The sequence below is a fragment of the Ixodes scapularis genome, unplaced genomic scaffold, assembly GCF_016920785.2.
Source record: "Ixodes scapularis isolate PalLabHiFi unplaced genomic scaffold, ASM1692078v2 PGA_scaffold0__279_contigs__length_252992795, whole genome shotgun sequence".
NCBI lineage: Eukaryota > Metazoa > Arthropoda > Arachnida > Ixodida > Ixodidae > Ixodes > Ixodes scapularis.
In genome coordinates this window covers 22840281-22850078 of record NW_024609835.1, presented here as the reverse complement: position 1 = coordinate 22850078, position 9798 = coordinate 22840281, and the positions used below count along the sequence as shown (strand labels likewise).

The following is a 9798-nucleotide window of genomic DNA, read 5'->3' as shown; positions in this document are numbered from 1 at the left end:
TCACAAACTTGCTCTCGCGGCAGATTCCTCACATAACGGGATCCCTCTCGAAAGAAAGCCCATTGAGAAAAACCTAGGTAGTCAATACTTCGACACGGTAGTCTTTGAGTTAAAAAGGTATTTTTGCAATAGCGCATGATTTAAACAAAAACAGGAATGTTGATGACCTTGCGGCGGTCCTTACATTTAAGTTTAGAGAACACCATATCTGCAGCGACCTAGGGACGGCAACACCAGATGTCAGGCGACCACGGTGACTGGTAGGCAGGGACCAAATATAGTTTTCCCACGACCTTTGTTTTCAGGAGCGAGTGCTTCAGCTCACAAAGTAACTCTTGCCGTGCAAAAACGTGGTTTCGTTTCACAGCATGACGGCATGGTTGGCATCCGGCATGCTAGTGTCGGAGCATCCGTCTGCACACGCTTGCATCAATCGTTACAAAAATTTTAAAAAAGTCCCGAGATGAGACCTAAGAGACGACGAGAGCGCGAAACGAGACGGCGAGAAAACCCATGAAAAACCGGATGGACGATTGATGCAGGGTACTTTGTGATCGTGCAGCCGCTTGCGCCAAGTAGCTCACGCATGATTAACTATGGTACTCAGTTTAGTTTCGGTTTTGAAAGGCGACCGAAATCGGTCCTGTGGCGCAGGCTTGGCACAGATTATCGATATTTTGGAAAAATGTAGCGGGTCGTATCAGGGTTAGCCCCTTGGCGCAACAATCACATCACTGGATTCAGGAAGACTGTCTTCTCAGCAATATGTGAAAAATGCAAGAGTATGGAGGTCCACCAAAGACATGGGGGCATTCTGATTGATGCAAGAAAGCTGTCAGAGAACTTGACAGTTCATTGCAATGGAAAGCTGGCAGGATTTGTTGACTTGGGTGACTTTACATCAAGCGATATGAGCTCTGTGCCAGTGGATCATGATCTTGTCATCTTGTTTCAGCCCTTCAAAGGGAAATGGCATCGGGTGCTCGGTGTCTTTATATCAAGGGAAAACTTAAAGGCCAAGTTGCTTGTACGAATCATCATTTTGAAACTGTCGTAATGGCTGAGAATGCTTTTCTGTTTGTGGACTTTGAAACAACTGAAGCAGCAAGCTGGAACCCAAGTATGTTGCGGATTTTGGGGATTTCTGGGACAGCACAACGAGTTGTTTGAAAGACTGCCCACCTCACTGACCCTGCATGCCATCTGCACTTTCTTTCGGACTTTCCACGTTTGATCAAGAATGAACAAAACAACGCTCTGCAAGACTTATTCCAGGCACCTGAGGGAAAAGTGTCAGCCCGGCATGTAGAAGCTGGATGGGAATGTGATCAAGTGAGCAATGTCTCGTTGAAGGCCATGCCACACGTCACCATAGCAGTTGTGAAGCCTAATGGCTTCAAAAAGATGCGTGTCAATTGACCTTTTTCGGAAAATTTTGTGCGCATGCCCGAACTTGAGGAGAGCGTAGGAAAGGGAAAGGCGCCATCTTTGCGGGCTCTCCTCGTATGCTGCCTGGCTTCGCTCGCATTGCTAGGCGCGTCTGTCCGGCACTGTCGCGATGCCTCACCGCTGCTCGGCTGTTGGATGTACAAACAGCAAGAAAAACACGCCGAACGTGAGCTTCTTTAGATTCCCGAAAGCTACCGCGCACCTCAAGAAGAGAGAAAAATGGATTCAAGCGCTGCGACGCCAGAACTCCGACGGGACGCCTTGGCAGCCATCTGCGAACTCGCGTGTTTGCAGCGTCCACTTCATTAGAGGTTAGTTTATTCATATTTGTTTGAACTCAGGATATACCCGTCATACTCCGTGCAGGCTAGTCATTCATAGCAAGATTTTTGTTCCTGATTTTTACGACACAGGGGTATCTTCAAAAGACCAGAATCACCCAGACTTCGCTCCCTCCTTGTTTACATAGAAGCCGACACCTGCCTCCGCACCGAGTTTGCTTGCACGGCACAGCAGGGCAGCGAAGAGGCGGGTCACCAAGCCGTTGTCACGGAAAACAGATCTTTACACTGTCGCATAGTGTAAAGAGCAGGCCAGCTATGTGCTGGCATGTTCTGCTCAACCTGCAAAGTATATATTTACGCTTGAAACTCATTAAAATATTGAATAAAAAAATGTCCTACTACAAAATTTTATATCAACACATCACCTAGTTCGATAAGTAGATCGATGACGTAGCTTGGCCCTATTTAGTTGCATGCTGAAGTACCACAAAAAAGACGAAGACGGCAAATCTTGTTTTTTGTTTTTTTAGATAACTTATTGCGTCACGCACAAAATATGATCAAAGGACTGGTGCACACGGATTTTGATACAAATCTGCCGCAAGGATAGCGACTTTGGGGCTCACGCATTACAAATATTGACACATCTTGTAATCCTTAAGACACATTATTACATTGCCACGGGTTTTACCGAAAAAATAAACTCACACTGCAACGCAGTCGCAAGATGCTTGAACGATATCGGCGCTCTTGGAAAGCGATATCAGTTGCCTGTAATGTCCCGGCTTCATAGACGGTGCACACGTGCTCCTTACAAGGTGAACGGTGTGGTCGGGATCAAAGTTGTTCGCCATGACCTTCTTGACGTAGGCTTCTTTGAAAGCCCATCCTTTCCGGAGTTGTCTGCAGTCCTTCGCCAAGTACCGATCGACGTACGCTGTGTTGACAACCGGTACCGATGCAGCATCGGCACTCCATCCGCCTTGAAAAGCGTACAGACGAATAAAGTCCGAAGTGTCGAAGACGGTTGCTTTACTCGAACCTCCGGGATCGGCATCAGCCATTTGTAGAGAACGACAGCCGGAAAACAGCGAGAAAAACTTCCCAAAACGATCGCGTCTAGGAAGCGAACGGGGTGACGGGAGGACGGACTGAGCCCGCAAACGTTTTGAATTATCTCCACGAGGGTGCGCCACAGTCGCTTCAACGAACTCTGAAAAAGGTCAATTATGCATTTTGTTTTTTTTCTGATGAAGTGCGACATGGAGTTTTTCTGTACAAAGAAGACATCAAGTGCCAGCATGTGTCTGTTGATGCAACATCTGCCTTTGTGAAGCTGATGAAGAAGCTCATCAGTATCTTGACATCAAGGTCTACTGCTGCTGCTCTCCACCCCAACAGACTGAAAGTGGAGAAGCTGTCTGCATTTCTCCTGTATTTGGATGACTGAGAAAGGAATTCCAGATAAAAATGGCTTTTTATCTGCAAGCGCAGCTGAAGTGCTCAGGGCAACCATCTCCAGCACTCTTTCTCTGTCGGAGTAGATGACATCGAAAGTGAGTTTCTGGTTCTTAATGACGTCAAGAATGATCCAGGATAGCTTGGAACTCTTCGGGATCGTGCAACAAACGTCGGGGAGCAACGATCATCCAACGCTTGTGCAGTTTCTACTATCCCTGAACACCCCGAGTTTCCTAAACCTTGCAAAGTCTCCCGAGTCTGCAAACGTCTCACCTGGGCTGCTGAGCGGCCTGCTATGCATTGACACTGCAGTGTGCGGGAAAAGACCACGCAGAAAGAACTAGACCAGTTGCTAGACATAGGAAACTTGGAAGCAGCACACGAAGTGAAGTGGCTGTGAACTTTATCATGGCTCCCTAGTGACAGAAAAGAGTGACTCAAGGCTCATTTTCTATGTTGCTGAGTACGTTGCCAGAAAGTTTGTAGCTAAATGCAAATGCAAAGGATGCCTCAGCCTTCTGTTGATGCCCTAAGGGAGCTCCCCATCCAGCTGAGGTATCAGTGACAACTCACATGACAGTGGGAGGCTGTACCCGTGGGATACTGTACCCGTCAAATGCTCTCAACGAGCTTGTGTCGTCACTGGAAGACACCTTCAAACATTGCTTCAGCCTGAAACAATTAAAGAAAAGCAGCTAAGTAAGATTAAGATTTTAATGGCGCAGTGGCAACGGTGGCCATAATGCACCAAACAAAAAAAAAGCAGCTTTGCTGACTTTGCATTATTCCTGCAAATGAGGCCTCCTGCCCTCATAGGTTGTGACATGCACAAATGTTCCCTCACAAACCAGGTTGTGAAGTTTTATGGAATCATGCACCTTCACTTTCTTGTGAAGGGAAGAAACTCACTTTGTGAAAGTGCGAGGCAAGCAAAAACCCACTTGAAAACGCAGCATGTGTTTTAGAAAGTTAGAAAGTGCAAAGACAAATAATGCACCAGCTGCCTTCGCGAACGCGTCAGTCACCATTGTTGTTGGCAAGCAGTGACTTAAATAGAAGGTCACCTCAACGTCCGCTCCCAGATCATCCCATAAAGAAATCCCCACCCATATTGCGGGTTCCGAGGGAAAGGGTAGGCAAGCAACCAGTGGTCAGAGACCCTCCGGCGTCCCACCAGGGGCATCCTGCAAGTTTTCTTCGGAGGCAACCACAGGCCGAAGGGTCATTTCTTAGTTGCCTGCCGATCAGCCCCAGCATGTCACAGTCGCCGAACAAGTGGTCCTGCGTGGTGGACCGTGGAGGAGCGTGCCGGGACAGCTTGCCTTACGCGCGGGTCCAGGGTATTGTTGCCCTTAGGAGGTCATGGAGGTCAGGACGGCGGCCACATGGACTTATCAGGAGGATACGGCAAGGTTCATGGCCTTTGTATGGGAGAAGCAGCCCCGTGTGATGACAAGGACGCCAGCGGGGCAGGTGGTGGAGCATCCTCGACGAGATGGCCGAAGCCGCTTCTGTTGTAGTTGCAGCTTCTTGTTCCTGCACCGGTCTCACCTACGGCCCTTGAGCCACTCCGAACGAATAAGGGCGGCCTCCCTCCGTGGCGGCAATGCGGTCGCCTTGGTAGTGGCCCGCATGGCATCAGATCCCGTGTTTGCAACGGCCATCTTTACAAGGGCTCCTCGTCAACCAGCCATGGCGGCCCCCGTCTTTCTTGACCACCTGTGGCCGGCACACCAGGGCGTCATGCAGCCTGTGGACCTAATGGCGGGACCTGACGCGGACCAGGACGCCAGGCTTATGGACCTCGGCGGAGGCGGGCACCCAGCCCTTGCACCCAGAATATGGAGGCCTTCTCTAGCGGCCTTCGGTGAGCGCACGATTCCAATGCCGGGGACGTCACCGAAGACATTATTTGTTAGCCCAGGCACGTGAGTTCAATACCGGATGCAATACTTTTCTTTTTGTTCTTTTTTTTTTTTTTTTTTGAAAGTTTGTAGGCCAATTTTGTTTTTAGTCCTACCTTAGCATTAAGGGGGAAAAAGAGTGGGAACCATCTGTTCCCCGTCTCCTTATCTAGGCCTAGCACATGCAGGCCGTAAGGACCGCTATTGTGGCGGCTTGCCGGATACGAGGCGAGCCCGCATTCCTCGAAGAAGGCGGTGTCTCCCTCGCCCTTTTGGGTAAATGTGCCTCCGGCATACCCTTGGGACTGATTTCAGATGTTACCCATCTGTGGGCTAAGCCTGCAGATGGGTCACATCCACAATTAGTCTGAGAGGGGAAGCCGCTCGACGGTGAAATTGCTACTCAGTATGCCGCCCAGCTCGGACACCATTTTGATCGCTGGGTTGAACTGTCGAGCACCGCGAGAGATTTCGAATGCCTCTGCAAGTTGGTCCTCAGGACCAGTTTCTGAGGGGATGACACCAGAGTCTGGCCCAGTATCTGAGAGAGAGGAAGGTTCTGACTCTCGAGGGGTCGCTGGAGCTGGCCGACCAGTATTCGGAGGCGCAGTCTCATAGGAACTTGGGGATATCCTGAAAAAAAAATTACATCTTCACGTGATGAATGATGTTGATTGGGGCGAAGCTCGGGTGGTGCTGATGATACTGATTTTGGTCATAGGTAGTGCTGATGGTGCCGTTTTCATTCATGTCAGTAGAAGAATAATAATAAATAAAATATAATATATAAAATATACACCAACCAAATCCTCGTATAAAGGCAAAACCCTACGTTTCGAGACCAGCTCGGTCTCTTCTTCAGGGGTTGACTGCGGCTATGGCCGTTGAGGAGCAGTAATCTGTTTTCTTCTTCTTCTACGGCAGTGTCTATCGTTTTGCATCGGTGAGGTGGCGAAGTCCGTTCACGTAACCGGTCGGCAGAGTGCCGAGGGATCTATTTATGTTTTCTGGCGTTGTTTGTATGTGCCAAGATTCAATAAAAAGTCTATGTCTGGGATTGGCCTCAACAGCCAGGATGCTGGTGTTGGCGAAGTCAATTTTGTGGTCCTTGACGTCGCAGTGCTCGGCTACAGCGCTTCGTTCATGTCAGTCGAAGAATGTGTGGTTTTCTTCTTTTTCTTTTTTTAAGAAGACAGATGGGATGGCAACTCAGAACCCCCAACTCTTTTTTTTCTTCTTTTTCTTGATAATGATTTTGGTCAAAGGTAGTGCTGATGGTGCCGTTTTCATTCATGTCAGTAAAAGAATGTGTGGTTTTTTGTAAGAAGACAGATGGGATGGCAACTCAGAACTCCTACTCTTTTTTTTTCTTCTTTTTCTTGATACTGATCTTGGTCATAGGTAGTGCTGATGGTGCCGTTTTCATTCATGTCAGTAGAAGAATGTGTGCTCCATAGCACGCCAATAGTGGCGTGCTACGGAGCACACCACTATTGGCTCACAGCAAGGCAGTGGGAACGTCTCGAAGCTTTGAACAACCACGCTATGAGAGTTATCACTGGACTGCCCCGTTTCACTCCTCTCGTCAAACTGAGGCAGTACACGCAGTTGAACAAATTGCACGACGTCGTGGAAGCAAGAAGGAACGCGCACGACGAAAGCCTTAAGACGACACCGCAAGAAAGAGGCATCATGCGACTCCTAAAAAAATCGGTAGATGGCTTCCCAGAGCTGTAGAAACAACGGTCTCCGTGGGAAGACCTCGCGGCCATCACAAGCAGCAAGCCTCTAAGGGCATGCAGAAAGGGGGACACCAAACAACTGGCCCGCCAGGTAAAAGCACACAACAAAATGGTGGAGAGCTGGAAGCAAAGCAAGACTGTAGCTGCTGCTTATACGGACACTGCATCGCGTGAAGGCCCCGTCCCCCTCAAGTCGGCTGCCGTGGTATCCCCAGCACTTCGACTCGAGGCAATTGAAGCATTACCCCCTACGGTGTCGACAAAGGGAGGAGAACTGGCAGCCATCCGCCTTGCATTAAAGACAGTCGTCACTCAAGCCACCGACCTCCCTGAGAACCTCAGGATCTTTACGGATTCACAGGAGGCGGTGAAAGAGTGTCGAAGCAAGAATAGCCCTAGCGTCCAAGTATGCAAGATCAAAAAGCTCGCCACGACACTTAGGTCGCGGGGAGTCATTATAAGAATCGAGTGGGTTCCTGGCCATGCGGGGATCCCAGGGAACGAAGAAGCCCATCAACTGGCCCGCGACGCCCTTGCTACCCCTTCCTTCCACGGGCCTGGAGATGAAACGCTTCCACTTCAAAATCACCAACATGACGTGACCGCTCGAGATCGAGCACCCATCGTCGATTGGCAGTTACAAGAATATGACCCCGCCGAAAAAAAAGCCGGGATAAAAATGAATACCAGGCAAAACTTGAAGAGCTCCTGCCCGAGCCGGCACATCCCCTGCTCCCTTCACGGGAATTTGGACGATGAGGGCAAGTTTCGCTCACTCGAGTCCGCACAGAAACAACACTATCACCCGCGAGACTCGCATCGTGGGACAAAGGCAAAAGGTCTGGCCTTTGTTCCCAGTGCGACATGAACGCTAAGGCGGACACATACCACCAAGTGTGGGTGTGCCCCAAGTATCACGCAGAAAGGGCAAAATTTCGACCTCAGAACATTGCTACTCTGGAAGGCTGGACTCAGCCCCCTGGAAATGAGAACCAATAACGAAAGATCCTGCGAAGTCTCCTGGACTTCCTCCACGAGGCAAAGCTGGAATCGTTAATTTAGTGTACATGTTTTAAATAGTATGCCGCATCCAGGCCTCGACTGTTAGCCACCGATGCATTCTTACACCCCTTTCCCTGCTTAAGGCATCAATAAATGCTCTTTGAACTGAACTGAACTCAGAACCCCCTACTCTTTTTTTTTTCATCTTTTTCTTGATGAAGACAGATGTAATAGCATCTCAGAGCCCCCTATTTTTTTTTTTTTTCTTGCTTTTGCTGCTGAACTTACAAGCAGGAGCTCGTGAGCTCCAGAGCTCCTGCTCGTGAGCTCACGAGCAAGGGCACGCCGGACATACGGACATGGCTAGCCTTTAAGGAGCTTCGCCCCTAAAAGAGGCAGAGGCCGCAGAGCCTAGCATGCGCGAGAATGCTGTGAAACAGGTGCCGAGGCAGGCTGTGAGGTGCTACCTTTGCAACAAAATCGGCCATCTGGCGGCCCAGTGCCGTAGCGATATCAACGCTGGGAACGTGCCGACGCGTCGGAAGTGTGGCTGCAGGGGGCATAGAACCAAGCTGTGCCGAGGCCCCGACGGAAGGAGGCCTCAGGCCTCCCTCCGTAAATGCAGCAGAGGGGAACCGTTTTGTGGAGCTGAAGAGTGGGGAGAAGATTTTTGTCGTGAATGCTGTCGTGACCTCGTGGGCGAAATTCCCTGTCGTAGAGGGCAACGTAGGGACGAGGGAGATATTCATCTTCCGTGACACGGGGAGCAATACGGTAATCATCAAGAGAGACCTGGTTGATGACGACCAGATAACCAGAAATAGAAGGCCCGTATACCCGGTTGATGGGACCGTCAAGATGCTCCCGAGGCAAGAGTTCAGGTATCGACCCCCTACTTTTGGGGTTTGGTGACGGCCCTCTGCATGGAAGAACCATTGTACGATCTAATTCTCGGGAACGTCACCGGAGTCAGAGAGCCCAACAGCCCCGGGGTGGACGTTAAGGAAGAGGACGACCCACCCGACTCTGACGTCGAGGCCGGTGGAGTTAAGCCGAATGCCCAGGGTGAAAAGGACCTGACCCCAGACAAGGTTCCAAGGCCTACGAGTAGGAAGAAATAGGCCAAGAACACTAAACCTAAAAAGGGTCACGATAAAGCGGGGGCGGTCGAGACGCGAAATAGAAAGAAGCAGAAAAAGCCCAAGCCCCAGGGTCTGAAAACTCCCCGAATAGAGGGAGTGCTCGTCAACACTCCAGAGTTCAGACAACAGCAGAAAAATAACAAAACTCTAGCCCCTTGTCATCTCAAGATCAGGAAGAAGTATGAACTCCGAGAACCAAACACGACCACGACACCCACTGTCGTAAGCTCGGTCGTTGCAATCGAGGACGCTGAGGACGAAGAGGGGCTTCCAGTGATGCTGCTGCGCCGGACGAAGAACGCAGAGAACGTCCGTATTTCGGCAAAGTTGAGTGCCGCGAGGAAGGAACAAATGCACAAACTCACCTGTGCATACAAAGGCATCTTCTCTGGCGTTCCCGGAGTTTTCACTAACAAAAGTATTATCACTATTGGGTGCATCAGCTATCGGGAACTGATGTGAACCCAGATTAGCTCCAGAGAGTTGTTCCGACTGATACAAAGCGATGAGATGTTGTTTTTTATGGCCATGAGGATGCTGCCTCCCCTTGTTGAGCAATGATCATGACAATATACATTATAGCTGATGTGAGGAGGGAACATTTCAGTATCATGCACGTCATTGATTCACCAAGTTTCTGTTAGAACGATAATATCGGCTGTGCTATCATCAATATTGCTATGTAGGTCATCTCATTTGGACATGACAGTGCATATGTTAGTAAAGATAACAGAAAGCTCTATAAACTTTTCAGGTTTATTTACAAAAACTATGGGGCTTGTGACAGTCGAGCAATGGCCTAGTTAGCTGCGAG

At 49.6% G+C, this 9798-nt stretch overlaps 1 pseudogene; it reads left to right on the top strand.

Moving 5' to 3' along the window:
• The first annotated feature begins 1066 nt into the window (after positions 1 to 1066).
• Positions 1067 to 4159, top strand: LOC115308476 (annotated as a pseudogene).
• Positions 4160 to 9798: the final 5639 nt, after the last annotated feature.